General features: G+C 45.7%; 1 long non-coding RNA gene across 1 annotated transcript; it reads right to left on the minus strand.

The window, feature by feature from the left end:
- Window positions 1–5,406: 5,406 nt before the first annotated feature.
- On the minus strand, window positions 5,407–11,658 carry LOC125156168 (uncharacterized). The gene is made up of 3 exons (XR_007148500.1): window positions 11,592–11,658; window positions 9,794–9,952; window positions 5,407–5,479 (listed from the first exon to the last, which is right to left on the minus strand). It is a non-coding gene; the product is annotated as an uncharacterized LOC125156168 (long non-coding RNA).
- Between the last annotated feature and the right edge of the window lie 15,164 nt (window positions 11,659–26,822).

The following is a 26,822-nucleotide window of genomic DNA, read 5'->3' on the forward strand; positions in this document are numbered from 1 at the left end:
ATAGTTTTGATATTTTAAACATTAATCTCCAGAAAAGAAAGCTAACTGTTCAGGGGCGCCTGGGTGGCGCAGTCGGTTAAGCGTCCGACTTCAGCCAGGTCACAATCTCGCGGTCCGGGAGTTCGAGCCCCACGTCAGGCTCTGGGCTGATGGCTCAGAGCCTGGAGCCTGTTTCCGATTCTGTCTCCCTCTCTCTCTGCCCCTCCCCCGTTCATGCTCTGCCTCTCTCTGTCCCAAAAATAAATAAACGTTGAAAAAAAAATAAAAAAAAAAAGAAAGCTAACTGTTCAAACAAGGAATACCTATGCTGCCATAAATATGATAGAGCCTTGAAGTAAGAAAAGAGGTTGAAAAGTGAGGAAAACAGTCAATGAAACAGTTGTCTGGCTTTGACTTTATTTGTTAGTAAATTGAGTCAATCCACTTTGCTCTAGGCATTAAATAGACCAGGGTTACCAAAGATATTATGCTGACAATACCACCTCTCCTGCCATGGCAGGCATTACTAATTAATCACATCATTCCTTCCTCCCTGAGTCCCAGCTTGGTCTTGGGAACCTTCCCAACATGGAGCTCCAAGCAGCCAATAACAATCTATCATGTTGGATCTCCAGGCAAAACTACTTGCCGTCCAAGATTATCGGCACAGCCCCAACTCACAAGTTAGCAAACAAACAAACAAACAAACAAACAAAACCAGTAGAGTGAAGCTTTAAGATTAAGAACACAGAAACTGGACTAAGAGTGTCTGGATTGGAAGCCCGTCTCTGCTATCCATTAGCCATTCCAAGCCTCAGTTATGTCAGCCATAAAATGGGGATAATAACAGCATCTACCTCACAAAGCTACAATGTCGATGACATGAGTTCAAATACATACAGATCCTGGAAGAGTACCTGGCAATGGCACTGGCTGTTCTTATATTTTGATTCCCTTTGTTCCATGTACAAAATCTAGCTCTTCTATCGGACCGTAGGTTGTTCAAAGGTAAGCAACATGCTTTTTCTTCTTTGCATCCCCAGCGTTTAATACACAATAGGAGCTGAATCAGACTCTTCCAGCCAGACCGGCAGACTCACTATTTCCACCCTTGCACCTTGTGCATTTCTGCTTCCGTCTCTTTCACAGCTTCTCGCCTCCCCCACTGCTTCCCATCCCCCCACCAGCCTCCATGTCTTTAGGGCTCCCCTTCATCTTCATCCCTCGACTCTCCCCACCAAACCCACCCCGCCAATATTCACCTGATCTCTAGCCATCCTTCAGAGCCTACCCACCTGGAGTCCTTATTCATCCGTTCACCAAATATTTCCAGCTCCCTGCTGTCTGGGCTCGTAGTGGAATTTTACTTCCTGCGCTGGCCCCTGTGGTGGGGTGCAACCATATTAAAAGGTTGGCCCATGAGTGGAGAATTTGATTGCTGGTGTGAGACCCTCCCAATCCCAGATCCGTTTCCTCTGCCACAACAAGAAGCAAAGATCCAACCTGAGGCTGCTCTATCTGTCCGGTCTGGAGTGAAATTAGGGGAGCAGAGCCACCAGCTGACCCATGATGGACCAATAGCATGAATGAGAAATAAATCTTCATTTTTTTTAAGCCACGGAAATTCATCATTACTATTTCTGCCACCATCACCTGATCTATCCTGACAGATACATTACCTTAAGGCCAGCGCCCTCCTACAAGCCTGCTCTAGGCTCCCCTGACCCACAATTTCTTCAAAAGGGCAGGAAAAAAAAAACTCTTACCCATTTTTATCCCCAAATCTAACATACTGTCACACAGTATGTTACCCATTAACATAAGTTGGGTTTAATCTCTGGGCCTCTAGTTTTTCAATCTGTAAAACAGGATAATGAATTTCTTGCTCTTCTTACTTTGCAGGGCTGTTGTGTTCCTAGAATGGAATTATGTGTAAGACAATGCTTTGTGAACTATAAAATGATGAACTCATCTCAAGCATTACTATTAGATAATAAACTACTGAGAAACACTCTCGGAATTCATCCATTCATCTTATACTTGGTACCGTTCCATTTTGATCATTAACTACCTACACACATGTCACTTTTTAAGTTCTGTAACTGTTCTTAACTCAGGAATGATAACAGTGGTCAACACCTATTGAATGGTCAATATATGCCACGCACTGTGCTGGGTTCTTTTCATGCCCTTGTCTCTATAATCCTCAAAGAGTCCTAGGAGATGGACACCATATGCCTATTTTACAGATGGCAAAACTGAGGTTCAAAAGAGTTAAGTATCTGGCCTGAGGTCAAGTGGCAAGAAAGCTGCAGAGTCATGAGCTTGGTCAATAACCCCAAGTATTTGGAGCCCTTGGAATGGAAGCTATTAGCCACAGCACTATTCTTTCTCCCAAGGAAGGTATGAACCAAACATTCTTCAAACCGGGCAGGAAGGAGCACTCCGTGCTCAGGAGTCCCTGGTGTGGCCACCGAACAGACAGTGGAGACTCTGTGTATGCAGACTGCCAGACACTCCACTCGCTTCCCCCGAGTCACACGGGCTGAGCTGCTGCTGTGCTTTAAAATACACGCATCCAGGGGCGCCTGGGTGGCTCAGTCGGTTGAGCGTCCGACTTCGGCTCAGGTCACGATCTCGCGGTCCGTGAATTCGAGCCCCACGTCGGGCTCTGTGCTAACAGCTCAGAGCCTGGAGCCTGTTTCAGATTCTGTGTGTCTCTCTCTCTGACCCTCCCCCGTTCATGCTTTGTCTCTCTCTGTCTCAAAAATAAATAAACGTTAAAAAATAAAATAAAATAAAATAAAATAAAATAAAATAAAATAAAATAGACACATCCAGGAGGGAGGGGAGGGTGGGTGATGGGTATTGAGGAGGGCACCTTTTGGGATGAGCACTGGGTGTTGTATGGAAACCAATTTGACAATAAACTTCATATATTGAAAATAAAATAAAATAATAAAATAAATAAATAAATAAATAAAAATTTAAAAAAATACATCCATGTAAATGAGTCCACCCCCAGTTTAGGAAACTCAATACATACAAGACACACACACACACACACACACACACACACACACACACACACAGAAGCGTGCTTCTCACTTTAGAAATATTTATGCCATAAAAAGCATTTAAAATAGTGCCAGCTTTGTGAACGTCTGCCTGGTGTGGTCACACAGGCCCAGCCCGCAGAGGCCCCGTGCCTGGTGTTTAATGCTCTGCAGTCACCATCTTGAAGTTCTCAAATTCCACCCCTGAGTATGTGTTTTGCAAGTGAAGTTGGATGGGACGATGGAGCATGCTTCAGAGGCCTGGAGCCTTAGCTCACACCCAGTCCCAGCTCCTGCCACCTCGTAGCTTCCCTGGGGAGGACTCTCAGCTGCCCACGCCCCACCCCACGTGCTCCAGAAGCCCCTTCCCTATCCTCACCTGAGTGAGTACCCACATGGAGACGGCTGGGCCAGGCAGCGTGTGGGGCAAAGTACTAGAATCCACAGCCGGGCATATTATCTAACCTCTCTAAGCCTCAATTTCTTCATCTGTAAAATGAACAAAAAACCAATACCTGCTCCATGGGGTTACTAGAAGAACTAAATCTGAAAACCCCTGGAACATAGCACAGTACTTGGGACATAGCAGCAGCTCAATAAATGGCAGGTGTTACATTCTCACCACAAGCTCTGAGACTGGTACTGTGACCCAGGTGTCAGATGAGAAACTCAGGCCTCAGAAGATCAGGCTCCGCAGCCAGGGGCCCCCTAAGTGGGAGAGTCCAGATGCACATCTACGGCTGCCTGTCAGATGCCAAAACCCATGTGCTAGACCACCATCCCCCACTGCCTCTATCACAGAGCGGGGCCTGTCTTGATGGCCGATGTCACACTCCAGGCCTAATTCTGAGGTCCTCAAACCACACAGCCCTCCGAACTTAGGACCCAACAGAACCTTTGTAGCAATCAAAGTCCTGGCGGGGATCAAGGTAGCCCTGCTAGGTAGTGACCACGACCGCCAAGTGCGCCTGCCCCAAGAGATCTCCCCTCTGTCTGACTTCCCTTCCAGAGAGGCTCATACAGTGCCACGCCCAAACGGGTACTCGATGAGCTCCTTTGATACAAATCTAGTAGCTGATAAGGCTATACAGCACCTGCCTGATATTTGATGCTGATGCTGAACAGTAGGAAGCATCCAACAAGAAAAACCTAGGAGAATCTCAATAGAAACTAAGGGCAAAGGAAAAAAAGTGAAAAAGACAGACCAGGCACCAACTGAATGTTTGAAACCAAGGCTTTTATGCCTTTGAAACGGAATCCAGGGAAAAGGCAGCAACGCCTGCAGACAGTTGGAGGGCTTTTCTCCCCTGGATTGTTGCACCGCTGGGGAGTCTCCGATGTCTGTCGAATCTCACAGGTTGGAAGCACAGCCCCGGAGTCCCTGTGCAGCAGGGTGCGCATGAGTCAGCCCTGGAGCTGGCGCGGCCCCAGGGCCTCGCGTGGAGTCCAGACCCATCTCTGACACATGCGGGAGAGCAGAGGCAGGAGTGGGTGTTTGCTGACAAGCAGCTTCATGGGAACGCTTGCCTTGGCATTTCTCAGTGCTGAATCAGGGAGAAAAGTGGGCAGGGTGCCTGCGAGGTTCAACGGACTGGGGAGCAGGGAAGGGGAGGGAGGGAGAGACCAGGGCGTGAGGCGGGAGGGTGGTAGTCGCAACAGCAAAATGACCATCCCTGGCGTCCCAGGTGGGTGCATTCCAGGCTCTGTCCTGTTTGTCCTACCACAGCCCTAGGCAGCGAGGAATCCCCTGGGGGAACTCTCTTATTCTCTCCTGCTCAGGAGGAAACCAGGGCTAAGAAAGACCAAGGGCTGCACAGCTAACTAGTGGCTAAAATGGAATCCACACTCCAGTCTAACCAAAGCCTGCCATTCTCCCACATCTGACCCATCACTTGGCCCTACCTCTGATACGCCCCGTCTCACCCTGCGCTCGTCTGCTTCTCCTCCAAAGCTTAGCAAGAGCCAGACAGACGCGACAAATGTGGAGAATGGCATTCACCTCTCGCACAGACTGGGAGGGAGGGAGTGGACCCCAAAAGCAGGGGCCTAGGTGGGTTTTGCTCAGCTCTGAGTAGGGCCATCCTACACCTGTTGATCCAGATGAAGAGAGAAAAAGCCAGACCTCCCCATTCCTCCCTGATTGTGTCATCCTGAGCAGCACCGTCCAATCAAAATATCATCCAAGCTATGTATTATGACTTTTTAGTTGCCAGATCTTTAAAAGGAAAAAGAGGTGAAGTTAATTAACAGTATGTTTTATTTAATCAAATCTATCCAAAATAGTACTATTTCAAGACATAATCAACATAAAATATTATTGAGATACTGCATGTCCTTTTTTTTTTTTTTTTGTATTAAGTCTTCAGAAGCCGATGTGCTCGTGATACTTGCTCAACTGGGACTAGCACACATGAGTCGTGGCTGCCATATTGGATGGTGTAGACCTACAGGACAGGAAAATACTTAAACGAATAACCACGCTCCATGATGAGAAGGGTTTTTTAAGTGTCATACAGGGAGGTTGACTTTTTTTATTTACAGTTCTATGAATTTTAACACACGTATGGATTCATGTAACCATCACCATAATCAGGATACAGAGCAGTTCCATCCCCACCAAAGAATTCCATCCTCCACCCATGCCAATGGCTTTTCCATGCCAAACTTTCCATCCTCCCCCAGTCCTGGTACACATGGAATCACACGGTAGGTAACCTTTTGAGACTGGCTTCGTTCACTCAGCATGATCCCTCCGAGATTCATCCAAGTTTGTTGTGTGCCTCGATGCTTCGTTCCTTTTTACTACTGAGTTTTAGCACAATGTATATATATATATACACCACAATCTTGCATATCCATTCAGCTGCTGACGGATGTTGGAATTGTTTCCAGTTTGGGATAATTATGATCAGAGCTGCTGTAAATATGTGCACAGGATTTATGTAAACATAAGTTTTCATTTCATATCTCAGAAATGGAATTGCTGAGCCACGTGGTAAGTGTATGTTTAACTTCATAAGATACCACCAAATTGTCTTCCAGAGTAGTTGAACTATGTCTTATTCCCATCAGCAATGTGGGAGAGTTCCAGCTGCTCGGCATCCTTTTCTGCACTTGATGTTGTCCGTATTTTTATCTTAGCCATTATGATAGGTATGTAGTTGTGTCTCGTTATGGCTTTAATTTGCTTTTCCTTAATGCCTGATAGTGTCAACGTCTTTTAATGTGCCTCTGTGCCCCTCCATACGTCCTCTATGGTAATATGTCTGTTTACATCTTTTACCCATTTTTAAATTAGGTTGTGTGTTTTTAAGATTTTATATATTCTAAATACAAGACCTTTGTCGAATATGTGATTTGTATAATATTTTCTCCCAGTCCCTAGGTTGCCATTTTATTCTCTTAACACTGTGTTTCACCGAGCAGAAGTTTTCAATTTTGATAATGTTCAACTTAACAATTTTTTCTTTTATGGACTTTGCTTTTGTTATCAAGCACTCTTTTGCCCAACCCCAGGTCATGGAGATGTTCTCATATTCAGTCTCTGAACAACAAATCACATGTTTCATATGCAAGGGGTTGAAACTCCTTAAAGAAGTTCAGCTGTGGGCTTTAGTTGTGAAAATCTACCTTGTCATGTGGATTCATTCATCCACTCCGCAGGTATTTAGTAAGTGCAAAGTCATCACTAGTAAAGCAGAGATGATTAAAATTTGGCTCAAGATAGTGGCTGCCATTAATTGAAGATCTAGGGCCAATGGCCATGTCAATATCCTCTGCACCCTCCAATCTGGTGTTACTATCCTCATTTTATAAGAGAAGAACCTGAAGCTTAGAAAAGTAATTTTCCAGTAACACAGGCCAGTGGCAATAGAGTTAGGATCGGCTGATTCCAAAGCCCTCAGGTATGGGAGGGTTCTTTGGTTTCTAGCAACAGAAGGGGTAAATAATAACAATAATTAATAATAATAATAATAATAATAAAGAAGTAATCCACAGGTATTTCATAGAACCAATCCAATGGTTCAAGAACCAAATCTTTTTTTTTTTTTAATTTTTTTTTCAACGTTTATTTATTTTTGGGACAGAGAGAGACAGAGCATGAACGGGGGAAGGGCAGAGAGAGAGAGGGAGACACAGAATCGGAAACAGGCTCCAGGCTCCGAGCCATCAGCCCAGAGCCTGACGCGGGGCTCGAACTCCTGGACCGCGAGATCGTGACCTGGCTGAAGTCGGACGCTTAACCGACTGCGCCACCCAGGCGCCCCTCAAGAACCAAATCTTGAAAGGGGGAAAAAATAAGGAACTTCAAAGATCTAGCTAGCAGAAAACATATATGTTAATGTTCAGACATCCTCTTTGAATGAAGCATCTTCAACTAGTTTCAGCCTTTTCATGTGTCCTCTCTAGATTGAAGTTCCCTGGAACAATCATCTGACTGACCTGTCATGGGTCACGAGACCATCTTTTGACCAAGAAATGATGCAACAACACCTGGTTTGATGGTCGCATCACAACTATGTCCAATTAGGAGCCTAGTCCCCTTTCCTTGTTGAGATGAAAACTCAGGTACTATTACTGCAGAAAAAGGGAAGAATGGATCCTGAGAACACAAAAACCACAGAGGCCCACAATGGCAGTGCCTTCAAAATTTTTGAGCATGGGGGCGCCTGGGTGGCGCAGTCGGTTAAGCGTCCGACTTCAGCCAGGTCACGATCTCGCGGTCCGTGAGTTCGAGCCCCGCATCAGGCTCTGGGCTGATGGCTCGGAGCCTGGAGCCTGTTTCCGATTCTGTGTCTCCCTCTCTCTCTGCCCCTCCCCCGTTCATGCTCTGTCTCTCTCTGTCCCAAAAATAAATAAAAACGTTGAAAAAAAAAATTTAAAAATTTTTGAGCATGATCCATGTTGAGAAATATATTTCACCAGCACGTGAGCATATTCACACATGACTGAAATGAAGTTTTCATATAACGGTATGTACCCTTACAACGAGTAGCATACTTTACTATGGCACATTCGTTTCCTTTCATTTTTTAAGAATGGATGTTGCAGGGCACCGAGGTGGTTTAGCTGGCTGAGAGTCCGACTCTTGATTTTAGATCAGATCATGATCTCACGGTTCATGGGACCGGGCCCCATATCAGGCTCTGTGCTGACAGCATGGAGTGTGCTTGGGGTTCTCTCTCTCCCTCTCTGCCCCTCCCCCACTCACACACTCACTCTCTCTCTCTCCCTCTCTTTCTCAAAATCAGTGAATAAAAATGGACGTTGTAACTCCCTCATGGGTCACAACCTACAGATTGTGAAGCATTGTACTTACCGTGCTTTCCTTCCCCTCTCCGTCCATGAAGACCCCAGAAGGGAAGTGAGACAGGGAAGGAAGGAAAGCCAGCAAAGGGTTCATGATGAGGGGCTTGTCACTGTGGCATGTGGGGCTCAGTCACACGGGAGACTTTCTAAGAAACTGTGCAGAACATGCCTGAGGACTGTTCCACCAAAGGGCAGGGAAGCTGGGGTGTTCATCCGCTGACATTCCTCCATATGAAGGTGGCACCCAAGCCATTAATTTCCCAATACTTCCAGCCCTCCATCAAGTGAGGGCCAAGCTCCCAAGGCCAGAGAACACCCCCAAGCAGAGAGGTGCAGGAAGCTTCAGACTGTATGGGAATTATCTTTAGAAGACCTCTGGGTGGATCAAGAGTATAGTTTGACAGTGTCCTGCAAGATGTAACTGGGAGGAAGAAGGACTAACTCGGAAAGCCATTTTCAGCCACAAACACCTACTTCCCTTCCCGAGCCACACGTCACAGTCAGGCACATCCTGCCCCGATCCCCCGATTTCTAAATTCACCATGTTCACCCTGGCCTGGCTGCCCGGTTCCCTGCTTCAGCACTGCTGGATGTAGACAGGAAATCTGCCCATCTGGTTCGCCAGCCCTACCTGGCCCCACTGATTCTCAGTCACTGTCCCAGAGAATGTCTCGATTTCAGCCAATCATCTCTGCCACAACATTTCAGTAAATCTTTACCCACCCTTCCCCTCCCCTTAGTGCCAGAAGAGAATATGTCCCTGCTCCTGTCAAGATGCCAGTGAAAACAAATATCCTGGGCTCAGGGAGGGATCCGGCACACAAACCTTGATTAATCATCTGCCATTTGTCAGATTAAAACACAGAAGACAAACTGACTTTTGGAGTCGGGTCCAATGGGATGGGAATCGAAGCAGCACTGGGTTCGGAGAGCAAAGTCTGAATCAGCAATGTCTGAGGGCAGTGGGTTTTCACCCAGGCTGCACCAGTCACCTGAGGAGCTTTTAGAGCATACTGATTCCCACTGGGAGATGGGGTGGATCCCGGGGATCCGTAAGTGTTTCCAATCCCCCAGATTGTAATACACAGGAAGTACAAATGGGACAAGAAGGAGGAAATAATTTTCCTTGGGGTGGTTTTCTTTTTGAGCTAACCTTTGTATCTCATCGAATTATCTCAATAATGCTACAGTAGCCTCCCTTATCTGCAAGGGATATGTTCCAAGATGCTTGGCAGATGCCTGAAACCACAGTTAGTACCAAATTCTATATATACTATGTTTTTTCTGTGCCTACATAGCCATGATGAAGTTCAATTTATAAATTAGGCACAGTAAGAGATTAAGAACAATAATCTAATAGAACAACTATAGCGATATACTATAATAAAAGTTATATGAATGTGACCGATCTCTCTCTCTTTCAAAATATCTTATTGTCCTATACTCACCTTTCTTGTGACGATGTGAGATGATAAAATGCCTGTGTGAGGAGATGAAGTGAGGGAGCAACGTGGGCATTTCGACGTAGTGTTAGGCTACTTGTGACTTTCTGATTATCCGTCAGAAGGGGGACCCCTCGTTTCCAAACCGCTGTTGACTGCAGGTAACTGAAACGGCAGAAAGCAAAACCAAGGATAAGGGGGAAGGACTGTTTACATTATGGATTACTGTACCCATCTCAAAGGTGAGAAGACTGAGGCTGAGGGAAACCAAGTAACTCACCCAGGTCCCCATTGTTATGAGCGAAAAGACCACCATCACCATGCAAGATGGAGTCCGAAGGCCACGACTCCGTCTACCCCGCCGTGCTATCCCCCGAGTAAGATTTTAGGAAGATTAATGATGAAAGGAAGGGAGCAGGAAAACATTCGAGGACAAGAGTGTCACTGGATAAATCAAGACTGGGCCAGGGGAGGCATGTGGGAAGGGCTCTGGAGGCAGGGCAAGCCCTAGATACCTGCTTCAGGAGAAATGAGGCAAAGCCACCAAAGGGGAGGCTGAGTACCAGCTACCCTGCCCTGTCCCAGTGTCCCCTGAGGCTGGCCCTGCTCTCAAGGAAGTCTTGCTTTCACAGTTAGCTCAATGGGCCAATTTCTCATCAGACCTGAACCATGACACGGAGCGCCCCAACCCGCCAGCTCATGTGAACCTTCCCCCTCTTGTCCCCGGCCTCCAGGCTGACTACATTCAGCTGCGAGAATAAGCCGACATCCAGCGGCCAGCCTTTCCCCATTTCCGCCCTTGATTTCTCTATTCTCTGTGACTGCCTGGCTCTCCAGGCTCAGAGGCCCATCTGGTTGAAGGGACGTCCTGCTGTTTCCAGCCTCCTCTGGGACTGCTCAAAGACAAGGGAAACCCTATCCGTCTCTACTCCTCTGTGTCTGCTCCATGAAACAGAATTTTATTTAAGCATCACATTTGGGGAAGGAAAAGGAACTTCAGTCTATTCTTTCTTGATTGTATGTTTCAGCAACAAGATGCCCAATAAATTAAGGCAATCTTCAAAGGGAAAACTTCAAAACCAAGGTCTCCCCAGCACGCTGTGCTTCCCAAGTCCAAGAGCGTCTTTCAGAAAATCCTGGAAAACTGTAGGGCTGGAAGGGGATCATGTCGTGGAAGGGGAGGCTGAAGGCCCACATGGGAGAGCAACCTGCCCGATATCATGGCCAGAGGTGACAGCAGACGAGGGCGAGGGTCCAGAACCTGGGGCTTTGACCTCCTGTCTCCAGATGGCGTGTTACTGGCAGCAACTGAGGAAACACCGAAGAGCAGCAGACTGAAGGTGGTCTCCCTTGGGCCACCACGATCCATGTTGAGGAATATATTTCACCAACATGGGGGCACATACACTCATGGCTGAAATGCGTGTGTAGAAAGTACAGCCGGTGCCCAGAAAAACAGCGAATGGAAAACATGCAGGCTCAGCCCCAAGTGTGAAGCAAACAAAGTGATCCTCACTATTTACCAACCCATCCCTCCCAAGTTGACTGATCGGAGGGGGCCACCATACGACACGACTCCAGGGGGCATACCGCACTCTGTACCGTTAATCTGTGTTTTAGAAAGGCAGAAGAGAAGAGCTGAAATATTAGCTGTTATTTTTCTCGCTCTGCATTAACAGCAGGAACCGAGGCATTAATTGATAACTACAGGATTCATTAAAAACAAATAGTAACTTAAGAACAACCCCGGGAGACTTGGCTTTCGAGATACAAAAGAACGAATCTATAAAAGCAAGTTAATCACCAAGATGCCTGAAAGGACATCCAGAAGGAACGGACTTAAGCACACACAGGTGTTGGCTGTGGTAGGCATTTTTCTCAGTGCTTTGTGTACATTGAGTCTCCCAACAACCGTATGACACGGTTACTATTATTATCACCCATTTTACAGATGGGGGGCACTGAGGGGTACAGCTATCAACTTGCAAATCACATAGCCAGGAAGTGGCCAGGCGTGATTCAAAGGCTGCCAACGCCGTGTCTTTGATTATTTATCACATTGCCCTTTGCAGGAGCCAGCTAATCAATGTTACTTGCTATCAGGAGCTGGGGGCAATTGACTCCTCTGTTGCTCTCGCGTCAGTGCAGGTAAGGAGCGTGAAGTTTGCAGAGGGGCCACAGTGAGGAAGCGATCCTGCTCCAGGAGATCTGGGAAGGAAAGAGGATGTTGGAGCAGGGAAGCACAGGTCTGGACAAGAGTCTCAGCATCCCCAAATATCGACATGGGAGCCTCTGGAAATCCTCCCTTATCCCCAGACCCAACCTTCTTCAGGGTGAGGAGTGAAAAGAAGGAAGAAAGTGCTTTAGCTCCTCCCTTGGAGGCCCAACGGAGTAACAATTCTGAGTAACTTGGGACCTCCTCCACTTCTGAAGCCAGTAAGGAGAGAGGAGATACTTCTTTTTCTTTTTAAGGAAGAAATTCTTTTTTTTTTTTAAGTTTATTTATTTGAGAAAGAGAGAGAGCACCCATGTGCATGAGAGCAATCAGGGGAGGAGCAGAGAGAGGGAGAGAGAAATCCACGCTGTCAGCACACAGGCCTTGATCCCATGAACTGTGAGATCGTGACCTGAGCTGAAATCAAGAGTCAGTTGTTCAACCAACTGAGCCACCCAGGCGAAATACATTTTAATTCATTGCTCTCTGCTACCTGGAACGATTTACTTAATGCCTCCCAGCCTCAGTTTCCTCACCTCTACCCTAGAGTTCCCACCTGCCACACCTGCCTTAATTAACTTGAGTTGGCTGGTAAAAGGGCTTAACACAACGCTCACCGCCGCTAAAAGACCAACTGAACCAATGATTGACCGTTTTCTTCTGCCCCTTTGGGATAAAAGGGCACAGTTAAATTCCTGCCCAATACTCCTAATTTTTCTTTCCCAACAGACCCCTGATTTGATGCAGGGCTTCAATATGGCCAAATAATAGGATGGCCTTCCCAGGTTCCTTTGTGAGTAGGAGTGGCCATATTTCAGTTCTGGCAAATGAGATGTAAGGAGAAGACTATTTGTGGGTAGAGGACTTCCAGGACATTAGTTACCTCCCAAAAAACAGGGGGAACAAACTCAGCTAGGGTTTCCCTCTACCCTTCCCTCTCCTTCCTTCTGAAGGTATAGCAGCCAACTTTCTGCCATCAGGACAAAAACCACAGGCTGACGGCCTGGGTGGTTCAGTCAGTTAAGTCTCCAACTCTTGATTTCAACTCAGGTCATAATCTCACAGTCTGTGAGATTGAGCCCCATGTCGGGCTCTGCACTGACCTGCTTGGGATTCTCTCTCACCCCCTCCCTCTCACTCTCTCTCTCTCACTCTCTGCCCCTCCCAGCTCATGCTCTCACTCTCTCTCTCAAAATAAATAAACTTTAAAAAGAAAAAAAAAAAAACCACAGGCTTATGGCAAAAACAGAGGAGCCTGGCTCCTAAATAACATCCCAATTCTTGACTCCCTGCCTCTTGGTTTGTCATGTTAGAAAAATAAACTCTTATCAGGTTTTCCATTATTTGTAGCTAAACACATTCCTAACTGATATTTACCAATTTCAGTTTGATATATTGAAACAAACAAAATACAGTGTTTGCCTAAGGTCATATCATGAATTGATTGATGGCAGATCCAGGCCTGATGAGTATCTAGAGTATCTTAAATTCCCACTCCAAATATTCTCCTAATAGACTACATGCCCATGAAAATCATATTTATGGCGAGAATCAGAATGAGCAATTATAAAATATTTATATGGAAGCCAGTTGTGCCCATGTATAAGAAACTCCCATCAGAGAGCCTGGATGGCTCAGTTGGTTAAGCGTCGGACTGTTGATCTCAGCTCAGGTATGATCTCACGGCTCCTGGGTTCGAGCCCCACGTCGGATTCTTGGGGTTCTGTATCTCCCTCTCTCTGCCCCTCCCCCGCTCTCTCTTGTTCTCTCAAAATAAATAAGTAAAGTTTAAAAAGAGAAAAAAATGAACTCCTATCTAGAAATTTAAGTAGCCAAATTTATTTTTAAAAACCGTGGATTTCATTTAATCTGTGCAAGTGGCCTTTCAGTCTTGGGGCAAATCACGCAAGGAGCTGACCACCTACAGAGCCTGACTTCATCCCTCAGTAAACACAAGGAAGTACCTTTGCACATCACACCGTGAACTCAAACCCAAAAGAGCCGTCTGCCCTGAAATCTATCCTAAAGAAGATACTGAATTTGCAAAAGCAATGCTTTTGAACCACTAATAAATATTTTATAAGCCGATCACTTAGGAAGTCAGGACTGAAAAGCACTCTCATATAAATATAATCTTTGCATGGCAAAATTGTTTGAGCTTAAGGATATCATCTGCCTTGGATTGTTGTAATTTAATGAAAACTGCTGGACTCGAAAAAACGCAATTAATAAAATCATATTCAAATGTTCTTGCTGTGAATCTGTATCTGCAATAAACCTGCAGGGTGTGAGTTTGGTCAGAATCTCTGGAACTTCAGGATCCCTGGGAGACGGAAGCCTATTCCTTTCCCTGGGACAAGCTATGTCCTTGGAACTATCCAGGTGGATGTAGGGAGTGGTGCTTAGAACTTAATTCTGCCGCCAAGCAGTTAGACACCAAGCAAGATGGCTTCATAGAGATTCCCCCAGTGGCCTCGGCTGTGCTCATGTCCCTGTTCCCCTGGACAGATCCAGGTTGTCCAGTGTAAAAACAATGTTGGGCCAGATTCTCTCTCGTGGGAAGTCAAGACATAAACAAGAAGTCATAGTGATGGGAGGTTTTTACACCCAAGTCACATGGCTGTCAGCAAATGAGAAAGTGAGCCCACCGAATGCTGCCGGCAGCTCAGGTCCCGGGGGCTTGTCTAGTTCTTGCCCTTCCTAGGACGGGCTGATTCTGTGAGCTCTCCCAGCACTTTTCCAAGAAATACTTCATTTTAAACTTGAGCTAGATGGAATCAGTTCCTGCTGCTTAAAGAAAAAGTATCTTCACGAATACATTTGACATTATTATGCACTTATTTGTAGGGTCACAGAATCAGAAAGACTAGCTCCTTCCCACATCCAAACAGAAATAACCAGTGCTACTCTTGAGCAGACAGGAGGTGACACGGTTGGGGGGGGGGGGTGCCTGGGTGGCTCAGTCAGTTAAGTGTCCGACTCTTGATCTTGGCTCAGGTCATGATCTCGCAGTTGGTGGGTTCGAGCCCCACGTTGGGCTCTGTGCTGACAGCTCAGAGCCTGCTGGGGATTCTGGCTCCGTCTCTCTGCTCCTCCCCCCACCTCTCTCTCAAAATAAATAAATAGACTCTTTAAAGAAAAGGAAGTGACAGGGAATCTCTACCCTAGTGTCTCTAGGCCTCTCAGGACAGTAGTTTCAACATCTGCCCTCATACTATGCGCCAAACTCTTCTTTGCCTTGTCCCTTCTCCTCCCTGCTGTGGTGCCAGCAGTGTGGCAAGTGGTTCAGGGTGTGAGCTTTGGAGCTGGACCCCCTGCGTTGGAGACCTGACACTGACGCTTCACTGTGGGACTTAGACTATTGTCTGACCTCTCCAGACCTCAGTTTCCCCATCTGGAAAGAGGGGAAGACACCACAGCACTTACCTCGGGGGGTTGTCATGAGGACTGAGTTAACCCAGATGAGTGCTCAGAATAGCACCCCATCCCTAACTCCTCCACATTTCTCCTCCCATATTCCAGGCACACCAGCCTGCCTTTCAGAGACGTGTACTCTTCTTCCCACCTGGGAATCTCACCCCACCCAGACCGGTTCCCTCACATGCTCCCCATTCCCACCTAGTGATATATTGCAAAAAAAACAAAAAAACAAAAAAACAAAAAAACAAACAAAATGGGCCTGGTTCTCCACCCCTCCCTGTATCCGCACTCACTGTATGCTCTGTGATTTCACAGCCCTTCCCATCCGGAGTCTGTCTTCCCTGTCCCTTGGTCCCAGGCTTGCTTTAGCTAATAGAATGCAGCAGACGTGACCTTCACCAGTTTGGAGACTGGGCCTCAAGAGACCTGGCGTGTTTCCAAGCTCCCTCTCAGACCCCTGCCCGGCCACAAACCCAGGCTGGCCGACTAGATGATGAGACACAAGTGTGCCAGTCTCCACCCTCACCCCAGCCTACAACCAACCAGTCCCCTTGAGTGGGGGCACCTCCTCGCTGACCAGCATCTGACCATAGATGCGTGATGCTCTCCATGGCCCCACTGAGACTAGAAGGACTGTCCAGGGGAACCCAGCCCAAAGTGTCAACTCACTGCACTGAAAACTACGTGAGGGTTTGCCATCTCAAGGCACTACGTTTGGGGGTGGGTTGCTATGTTGTAAACGCTTACTGATAACACACTCTCTTTAGGCCTGGCTTCTTCGATGATATAACTGACATAAGGAGTAATGAGACCTACCTCCTAAAATAAGCATGAAGATTTATGTGACATAGTGCTTGTAAAGTGCCTACGTGACATCACCCAACTGCTAACTACCACAGACACATTAATGATTCTTTGCCTCTTGTCTATAAATGGGGAAATAATATCTAATGAATAGGGTTGCTGTGAGGAATTGAGAAAATTCGTGTCATGTGCTCAGCACCGTCTTAGACACAGATCAGCAGTAAATGGTTATTATTGACTTGTTAACATACTATTGCACAGGCTTGACTCGTTCATTCTCTTCCCTGGCCCTTAGACACAGTCTACCACCACCATCCCCTCGCCTACCCCTAGCTTCAGTTTTCTCGCCTTGATGATTAGACCTGGCCTCCCAGCCTCACCTTGGGGCACCCCCAGCCGGCACGGCCCCCCAGTCGTGGGAGGCGGCATCAGAACCCATGGCAGGAAGGTCACCTTTAGTCTCTGGGACTCGTTGAACTTCGGCCCTGTGCGGACCTTTGCCACTAGGGGGCCGCCTCCCCCTCCAGCCACACAGAAAGCTGGGGTCAGCCTGTGGCTCCTTTCCGGTTCTGCGACGCACCGCCCACCTTGTCTCTGGGCCGCTGGGGGGCCCATTGAATTGGGGCCACACCCGCACTGTGATCAGGCACCTGTCCACAGACCATCTCTGCTGACCGGGAGCGACCCCACCCCCAGCCAGCCTGCAGAGACACTGGTGGCGATACTTGCCCAGCTCCGGGCAACCTCTCAACCTACGTGAGTGGTTTCATAATTCATGTCTGCCCATCAGCGGACAGATTTAGCCTGCTGCCTGCTGAGTCTGGAAATACTGAATATTAAAATATCCCAGCTCGCCCTTCTGACGCCCTCGCCTCTCTCAGATTCGCATGCAGTTGGTTGCACAAACAATCCCAGAGACACACATCAATTTGTCAATTAAGTAGATTTTGAGTACGCACATGTGTACCTTTCATTGAAACAGGGGAAGGAATATTCAAGGCCCGGGTTTAGGTGCCTGACCTTGGAGAAGGCCTAGTGCTCTTGCTTCAGAGCCAGCGTATTTTCCACCGCCCCACATTGCTGCCCAAACTCCCTGGCCCGTTTTGTAGCACCCTGCAATGAAGGGATGCAGGAATCCTAAAGGATTTTACGGAGCAAAGTAAAGCAAAAGACCTCTCCATCCACCCAGAACAGCAATAGAGAGGCCCCCAGGAATTAAAACCAACCATTATCCGAGGACTGAGGAAGCAGAGAGAATCTTTCATATTTGGTAAAGAGGTGTGAGTGTGTGTATGTGTGTGTGCGTGTGTAATGTCACACCCCCTACCAAAACTCTAGCCAACTTCCCTCATGCACATCAAAGACTACCAAGTATTTCCCACCTTCAATGTTGAGTTTTTAAAACTTTTACTAAAAAAATTTCTAGGCTAATACACCCACCTTTGCTGCGATATCCAGTAGTGGCTAACTGCAAAAGTCGGTTTAGGATTTCAGGGAAATGAGGTGGGAATTTCCCACAGATTGAAAATAGAGGAAGGAGTTTCCTCTTTCTCTCCTGGCAGATTTCATTGTTTCCTCTAGGAGGAATTTGGTGAGCCTCTAAAGCAGGCTCCAGGTACTGAGCAAAACTCAGAAGGAGCCATTGCTACCTCTTAAAGAGCATGATCTAATTAAAGGGGCAAGAACTCCGTGGGGGGAATGACGGATAAAATCCAGGCAACACAGGGAGCATGTGCGGTAACTTAACGTAAGCACTGTAGTGGGCAGAGTACGGGTCTCCACAGAGGGAATCTGAAATTCCTCTATAACGTATTCAGCAGGAAAGTACTTGAGGTCAGGCAAACCTGGGTTCGAGCCCTGACTCTGCCATTCACTATGGGACTTTGGACAGTGTACTGATTCCCTCTGGAGCCTCAGTTTCCTCACCCATAAAGTGGGTATAACAATACCCACTTCAGAAGCTTGTCATAAGGGTTCACTTAGGCCTTCTTTAGGGCATTTTTCCTCCAATGCTTCATTAGGAACTTCACCTGATCTTAACCTAAAAATGATTTAATCACAGCTGATGGATAAATTGCTAATTGGATTAGTAAACAGTTAAACTAAGCATGATGGCTAACTATAAACAGGTGGGCTTTGCCCAACGCCTCTCCCCTCGCTGAGAGAGGTCACAATATTCTCTTTTCAAAGGTGCCCTGCCAGGAATCCAGGAATATCCATTGTATTAGTTTGCCGTTGCTGCTCTAACATATTACCATGAACTTGGTTGCTCAAAACAACACAAGTTTATTATCTTATAGTTCTAGCAGTCAAAAGTCCAAATTGAGTCTCAGTGAACTCAAAATCAGAGTATTGGCAGTGCTGCATTCTTTCTAGAGGCCCTGAGGGAGAATCTATTTCCTTGCCTTCTTCAGCTTCTAGAGCATTCCTTGGCTTGTGGTCCTTCTTCTGTCTTCAAAACCAGCAGCATCAGGCTTCATCTTTCTCGTGCTGACATCTCTAGTTCTCCCCTGCCTCCCTTTTCCAGTTAAGGACTTGGGACAGCACTGGGCCTACTGGATAATCCAGGATAATAATCCTATTTCAAGGTAAACAGATTAGCAACCTTAATTCCATGGGCCTTAAGTGCCCTTTACCACGTGATCTTACATATTCACGAATTCTGGGGGCCCGGGAGGTAGACATCCAGAGGAGTCATTGTTCTGCCTATGATACCTAAAGGTGTTCCAGAGACAGGCAGAGAGGAGCTGGTCCACTTCCCATCAGTGGTGGTGACTGAGCAACCTTGTGGTCAGGGGGTCAGGAGGTATGAGGTCTGGCCTGACTTGGCTACTCATTGCTAAAAACTTTGGGCAATTCACCCTTTTCTAGGTATCAGCTCCTCATCTGTAAAACAAACTACCCCTGCCTACTGCCCCTCTATCTTCAAGAAGGCTCGAATGTAATCCTCCTGAAAGCGTCCTATGGACCAGGCAGTGTGGAGGATGCTGAGGCGTGGAGAATGCCACACCTGCCTCCGGGGAGCTCACACTCCAAGGTGTCATCACCTGACCAATATTCATTATTCTCCTCTCCACACGCCTCAGATGTGCCTACAGACTGTAGTTTCCTTGTCATCAGGAGCTCTGAGATACACACCCAATGCCAAAAGATTAAAAAGAATTTTATCCAAATATTTTATTTGAATTTTCCTCTAATTTACCTTCATTGTCAAATATTTTACTACTAATAAAGATTCTTTAAATATTTCCAAATCCATTTTATGAAGCCAGCATTGCCCTGATACCAAGACCAGATAGGGACACAACAATCAACCAATCAGTAAATAAATAAGCAAACAAACAAGCAAATAAATAAATAAGAATACAGGCCAATATCCTTGATAAACAGATGTAAAAATCTTCAACAAAATATTAGCAAGCCATATTTAATACTTTAAGAGAATCATAACTATGATCAAGTGGGATTTATGTCAAAGATGCAAGAATGTCTCAACATCCACAAATCAATGTGATACACCACATTAACAAAATGAAGGATAAAAATCATGAGCATCTCAATCGATACAAAAAAAGCATTTGACAAAAGTCAACATCCATCTATGATTTAAAAAGCTCCCAGCAAAGTGGGTATAAACGGAACGTACCTCACCATATAAAAGCCATACATGACAAGCCCACAGCTATCATCATGCTCAACGGTGAATAACTAAAAGGTTTTCTGCTAAAATCAGGAACAAGACAAGGAGGACTAATCTCGCCACTTTTATTCAACATGGTGTTGGAAATCCTAGTCAGACCATTTTGGCAAGAAAAAGAAAGAAAAGATATCCAAATTGGAAAGGAGAAATAAAACTGCCGTATTTGCAGATGACATGATTTTTTTTTTTTTGACATGATTTTATATATAGGAAACCCTAAAGACTACACAGGGACACACACACACACAGACACACACACACACACACACACACACACACACACACACACATTATAGAACTGCTACATGAATTCGGTGAAGTCACAGAGTACAAAATCAATATACAAAAATCAGCTGCATTTCTATACACTAATAACAAATTATCAGAAAGAGAAGAAAACAATCCCATTTACAATTACACCAAAAAAAAAAAAATACCTACGAATAAATTTAACCACGGAGGTAAAAGATCTGTATACTGAAAATTATACATTAATGAAAGAAATTGAAAATGACACAAAGAAATGGAAAGATATTCCATGCTCAAGGATTGGAAGAATTAATCCTGCTTAAAAGTACATATTACCCAAAGCAATCTACAGATTCAATGCAATCCCTATCAAAATTCTGATAATACTTTTCACAGAAGTTTTTTAAAAATCCTAAAATTTGTATGGAACTACAAAAGACCTTAAATAGCCAAAACAATCCTAAGAAAGAATAACAAAGCTGGAGGCATCAGGCTCCCTGATTTCAAACTATATTGCAAAGCTATGGTAATCAAAATTGTATAGTATTGGTATAGAAACAGACACATTAATCAATGGAATGGAATAGAAAGTCCAGAAATAAATCCACACATACATAAGTCAATTAATTTATCATAAAGGAGGCAAGAATATACAATGGGGAAAGACAATCTCTTCAATAAATGGTGTTGGGAAAACAGGACAGCAACATGCAAAAGAATGAAACTAGCCTACTGACACCACACACAAAAATTAACTCAAAATGGATTAAAGACTTGAGTGTAAGACCTGAAACTATAAGACTCCTAGAAGGAAACACAGGCAGTAAGCTCCTTGACATTAGTCTTGGTGATGATTTTTTTTTTGCATCTGACTCTAAAAACCAAGACCATAAAAGATAAATAAATTAGTGGCACCACATCAAAATAAAAAGCTTTTACACAGCAAAGGAAACCATCAACAAAATGAAAAGATAACCTACTGAATGGGAAAAAATATTTTCAAATTATGTATCTGATAGGGGGTTAATATCCGAAGTATAAAAAGAACCCATATAACTCAGGGTGCCTGGGTGACACGGTCAGTTGGGCCTCTAACTTTGGCTTAGGTCATGATCTCTTGGTTCATGAGTTTGAGCCCCATGTCGGGCTCTATGCTGACAGTTCAGAGCCTGGAGCTTGCTTCAGATTCTGTGTCTCCCTCTTTCTCTGCCCCTCCTCTGCCCATTCTCTCTCTCAAAAAAAAAAATAATAATAATAATAATAAAATAAAGAAAGAAAAGAAAAAATATATATATATAAACATTAAAAAATTTTTTTAGGGGCCCCTGGGTGGCTCAGTTGGTTAAGCATCCGACTTCAGCTCAGGTCATGATCTCATGGTCTGTGAGTTCAAGCCCCACTCAAACTGAGGTCGTGCTCTGTGCTGTCAGTTCAGAGCCTGGAGCCTGCTTCAGATTCTGTGTCTCCCTCTCTCTCTGCCCCTCCCCCATTCACGCTCTGTCTATCAAAAAATGAATAAACGTTAAAAAAATTTTATAAAAAAATTTTAATAGCAAAAAAAAAAAAGGGTTGCTTAACAAATGGGTACAGGACCTGAATATACATTTTTCCAAAGAAGACATACAATGGCCAGCAGGCACATGAAAAGATGTTCAACATCACTAAATATTAGGGAAATGCAAAGCAAAACCACAATGAGGTATCACCACATGTTAGAATGGCTAAAATCAAAAAGACAAGAAATAACAAATATTCATGAGAATGTAGAGAAAAGGGAACCTTTGTGCCTTATTGGTGGGATGGTAAATTGGTGCAGCCACCGTGGGAAACAGTATGAAGGTCCTCAAAAAATTAAAAATAGAACTATCATACGATCCAGCAATTCCACTTCTGGGTATCTATCCAAAGAGGACAAAACACTAAATTGAAGATTTAGGCACCAAAATGTTTGTTTCAGCATTATTAATGATGGTCAAGATATGGAAACAAACTAAATGTCTATCGATGGATGAATAAAGAAGATGTGGTATATATAATAGAATATTACTCAGCCACGAAAAAGAATGAAATCTTGCCATTGTGACAACATGGATGGACCTTGTGTGTTTTATTCTGGGTAAAATAAGTCAGACAGAGAAAGACAAATACTGAATGATTTCACTTATATATGGAATCTAAACAAACAAATGAATAAACAAAACAAAAACTCATAAATACAGAGGAAAGATGGATGGTTGTCAGAAGAGAGGTGATAGGACGATGGGCAAAATGAGTGAAGGGGGTCAATAGGTACAAACTTCCAGTTATAAAATGAATATGGGGATGTAATGGTCATTGGGAAGGTGAGATTCTAAGCCAAAACTTGAAGGAGGAGGAGGGGCGTATTCTAAGGGACTCTCTGGGGAAAGAACACTTTTAGGCACAGAAATAGCTAAAGCAAAGGGACTAAGGTGGGGCCATGTGACTGAATGGGAGTCAGGAGACCCGGGCTCTCCTCTTTGGGCCTCAGTTTCCCCATGTCTTTTAGGTCTCTTCTCTCGAGGTCCTGTCCAGCTCAAACATGCACACCTCCACCAACTTCATCCCTCAGAACTGCCCGCCCACTCCTCACCCACCAAGAGGAGGCTTCGGAGATCTCTCTGGTTGTCTGAATCCTAGAAAAGGCTTTACCGGGAGCATGGGGGGAGGGGTGAATGGAGACAGATAAGGCTTATTTATAGATCAGGACAGTCTGTGGGCTGCTCTGCAAAGCTGGCTCATCTATAGAAAGAGCAGCCAGTTGCTGAAAGGGTCATCCCAGGGGACCTGCTTGGCTCCTTTGCCAGCCCAAAGGGAGTTGGGAGAATGGCAGGATCGAAGCAAATCAAATCACAATCGCTCCCTAATTGGTTTCCCTGCCACCTTTCCCATCCCCATCCTTTCTCCTCTTTGCCACACCGGTCTGAGCATGGCGTACTGTGCTGAAAAGGGCCCCATGCAATCGCTCTAAGCCCAAAGATCTTAGTAGGGTGAGTGAAGCCTAGAACAGCCTGGCCCAGCCAGATGCTTCCACATCTTTCGTCTATAGCGTCCCTTCCCAACACGCCCCAGTCTCCCCTCGAGCCCTTCTGCAAGAGGCACTGTGCCCCCAGCATGCCTTCGCTCCTGCTCCTCCCTTGTCCATCTGGCAGACCCCCCCCCACACTCCTCCTTAAAGGACCGGCTCAAGTGTCCCCTTCTCTGAGGACACAGGTGTCCTGGGGTCAAGCTTCAAATCCCAGCTCCATCACTTCCTACCAGGTGTCTAGAGCAAGCTCCCTGATCATCCGAGGCTTTGGTTTCCCCCATCAAGTGGGATGATAACAAATAGCACATGCTTGTGGAATTGTGAGGATTGAGGGTCCTAATGCCCATGAAGAGCTCGTTGCAGAGCCTGGCACACACTAAGCACACAGTAAGCCCTGACGCTGTTACCACCTTTCAGGATTTTTATTATTGTTATTTTATCAACAACTGCTGCTACCACCAGTGCTCCCTAATGTGGTGGCCTGAACATTTGTGTTCCCCTCAGATTCATACATTAACTCCTAAAGCCCACCAGGATAGTATTAGAAGGTGGGGCCTTGGGGAAATCATAGGTCATGGGGGTGGAGCCCTCATGAATAGGATTAGCGCCCTTACCAAAGGAACCCTGGAACACTCCCTAGTTCCTTCCATCATGTTGGGACACAGCTGGAAAGCACCATCTGTGAGGAAATCAGCCCTCACCAGTCTCCAAACCTGCCAATGCCTTTTTCTTGGACTTCAAGCCTGGAACTGGAAGCAATAAATTCCTGCTGTTTATAAGCCACCCAGTTTGCAGTATTTGTTACAGCAGCCCAAAAGGACTAAGTCGGGCAGAACGGACCCTCCCCTCCAGTGTGTTCCTACACACCTTAGTTAGGGTTCCCTAAAATTGGTGCTGGTTCTCTCAAAATCAGACTCTGAGATAAGGGCTTCAATGTGAGGAGTTTCTCTGGGAAGCGATCCTAGGGGGAAGACAAAGGAGGAAGAGGGGGAAATGAGGCACCGAGAGAGAAGAGCCAATAGAGAGTGTATGAACGAGATGCACTCTGGTGGGAAGTGAAGCTCATCCTCGAGGGAGAGCCCTAACAGCCACGCCCATCATTTAGACAATGACGTGCGGAAGACCCGACACGACCCGGTCATGGAGTGTTTCTGAGAGGCTGGACCGTGGCTGCAGGGAACGAGTACAAGGTGATGTGAAAGATCTGTCCAAAGAACCTCAAAAGTTTTCCAACCCTTGACTCAGCAATTCCATTTCAAAGAATTTATCCTAGGTGAATAATGATAGATGTCCACGAAAATATGACTAAAACCATTTTCATTTCCAGAGTCGTTTATGACAGTGAAACACTGGACACAATCCAAATATCCAACAGGAGAGTGGATTATTAAACCATGGCTTGTCCCCGCACTGAAATCCCCAGCAGCCACTGAAAATCATTTTATATGAAAATATTTAATGTGGCAGAATACCGACCGTGATATTGTTCAATCTTTTTTTTTTTAATTTTTTTTTCAACGTTTATTTATTTTTGGGACAGAGAGAGACAGAGCATGAACGGGGGAGGGGCAGAGAGAGAGGGAGACACAGAATCGAAACAGGCTCCAGGCTCCGAGCCATCAGCCCAGAGCCTGACGCGGGGCTCGAACTCACAGACCGCGAGATCATGACCTGGCTGAAGTCGGACGCTTAACCGACTGCACCACCCAGGCGCCCCTGTTCAATCGTTTTTAAAAGCAGATACATACACACATAAACTAATATGTATGATATGACTTAATAAGAGCTGTAATGGGATAAGCACACACACGTGCACACACACACGCATGCACACAGGCACATACGCGCACACACAGGCACACACATCCACACACAGACCTGGAAAGATAATGACTAAAAAGGATGACAGTGATAATAGCTGAGTGGTTGAATTGTATTTTAATTTCCTTTTTTTCCCCTTATCTGTATTTTTTATTTAATTTTTTTAATGTTTATTTATCTTTGAGAGAGAGAGACACAGAGTGTGAGGGGGTGAGGGGGCCAGGGGCAGGCAGAGAGAGGGGGAGACACAGAATCGGAAGCAGGCTCCAGGCTCTGAGCTGTCAGCACAGAGCCTGACGTGGGGCTCGAACTCACCAACCACGAGGTGCTTGAATTCACGGACCGTGAGATCATGACCTGACCTGAAGTCAGATGCTTAACCGACCGAGCCACCCGGGCGCCCCTCCTTATCTGTATTTTTAAAATGTTCTACCACATGCATGTGCTGTGGGGCTGCTCTGACGCACCAGGCTGCCAATACAGAAGGTCTGCAAGAAGGTAGAACACCACTCAGTTTGCTGCCTGTCCACGGAGGCTTGCATTTTTCTCTAATATGAAATGTCCTGCGATCAGGCGCTTTGGGAGACAGGCTTGCCTCCAGTCCCTAAGTAGTCCATCTGAGACATGTCCATCCCTGAAAACACACAGGCTTTTCCAACGAGAAGATACAGTCCATGACCAGAAAAGGAAATTAAATGCTTTTCCCTGTAAATTTCTCCACCTCCAAATTGTAATCATTGAACTGGGGCTACCTGCTGGTTTATGCTGTTTGAGGACTGATTAAAATATGTTGATTCCATGAAGCTACCAGTAGATTTTAACAGAGGGGAAAAATGCAGTATTTACCCTGGGTTTTCTAATGTCTGATCCTCAGTTGATTTTGATATCATTTTGTGTTCTCTGACTATCCTTTGAGATGGGATTCAGGATCTAAGTAAGGAAAGGAGGAGACTGTAGGGAGAATCTTTACAATAACTCAAAATATATTTTCTGATTTTTAGAGGAGGAAAGCCTTCTGCCTTTCTCTGGTTTTTCTCTCTCACAATAGGATTAGAGGAATTTTCATCCCTTTTATCACTTCTAGTGCCTCAGCCTCCTCCGTCCCTTAACAGCTTTCCCCAAAGAGAGGGACAAGCTCCTGTCATCGATCAGAGCCTGGCGTGATCATTGGACCATGAGTTACTAGAAGATGGACCTACTACGCCCTTGACATCCCGCATCCATGAACATAGCCCTCTTCACAATTCCTGTGTCTCAGGGAAGAGCCTGCTGGACCCAGCTCAGCCCCAGTGCCTGGCTCCGTGCCCACTCCTGAGCTAGGGTGCAAGCTGGCTGGGTAAATGGGCCTAGAGCTGGCTCTACAGACCCAGCCGTTATAGATAGCAGGGAACAGGGAGAAGAAAGCCCCAGTTTTTTCTTCTGCCCTGAGGCCCGGACCTCCTCCAGCTTGTATTAAAAGAGGCCTTCTTTGAGGGACTTTATGGTGCCTGCAGATCATTAAGCAAGTTCGTACTTTGTTCCCCATTTGACTACTGTTCCTTATAATGATTTGGCCAAGAACCTATGGGACAGCAGGGATGAGTGGGAGGATTTACTCTCATCCTACGAGCTGCAGTATAAACACCTGATATGTTCCAGGGATTGTGCCAGGTCCTGAATATACACGGAAGTACCCACTGTTGCCCCCGAAGGGCTCTCAGCCTGTGGGAGGAGGCAGATATATAAGCAAATATGTGTAATAATAAGTACAATCTGACGTGATAAATAATATAAGGCAAGA

This window comes from Prionailurus viverrinus, chromosome F2, assembly GCF_022837055.1.
Source record: "Prionailurus viverrinus isolate Anna chromosome F2, UM_Priviv_1.0, whole genome shotgun sequence".
NCBI lineage: Eukaryota > Metazoa > Chordata > Mammalia > Carnivora > Felidae > Prionailurus > Prionailurus viverrinus.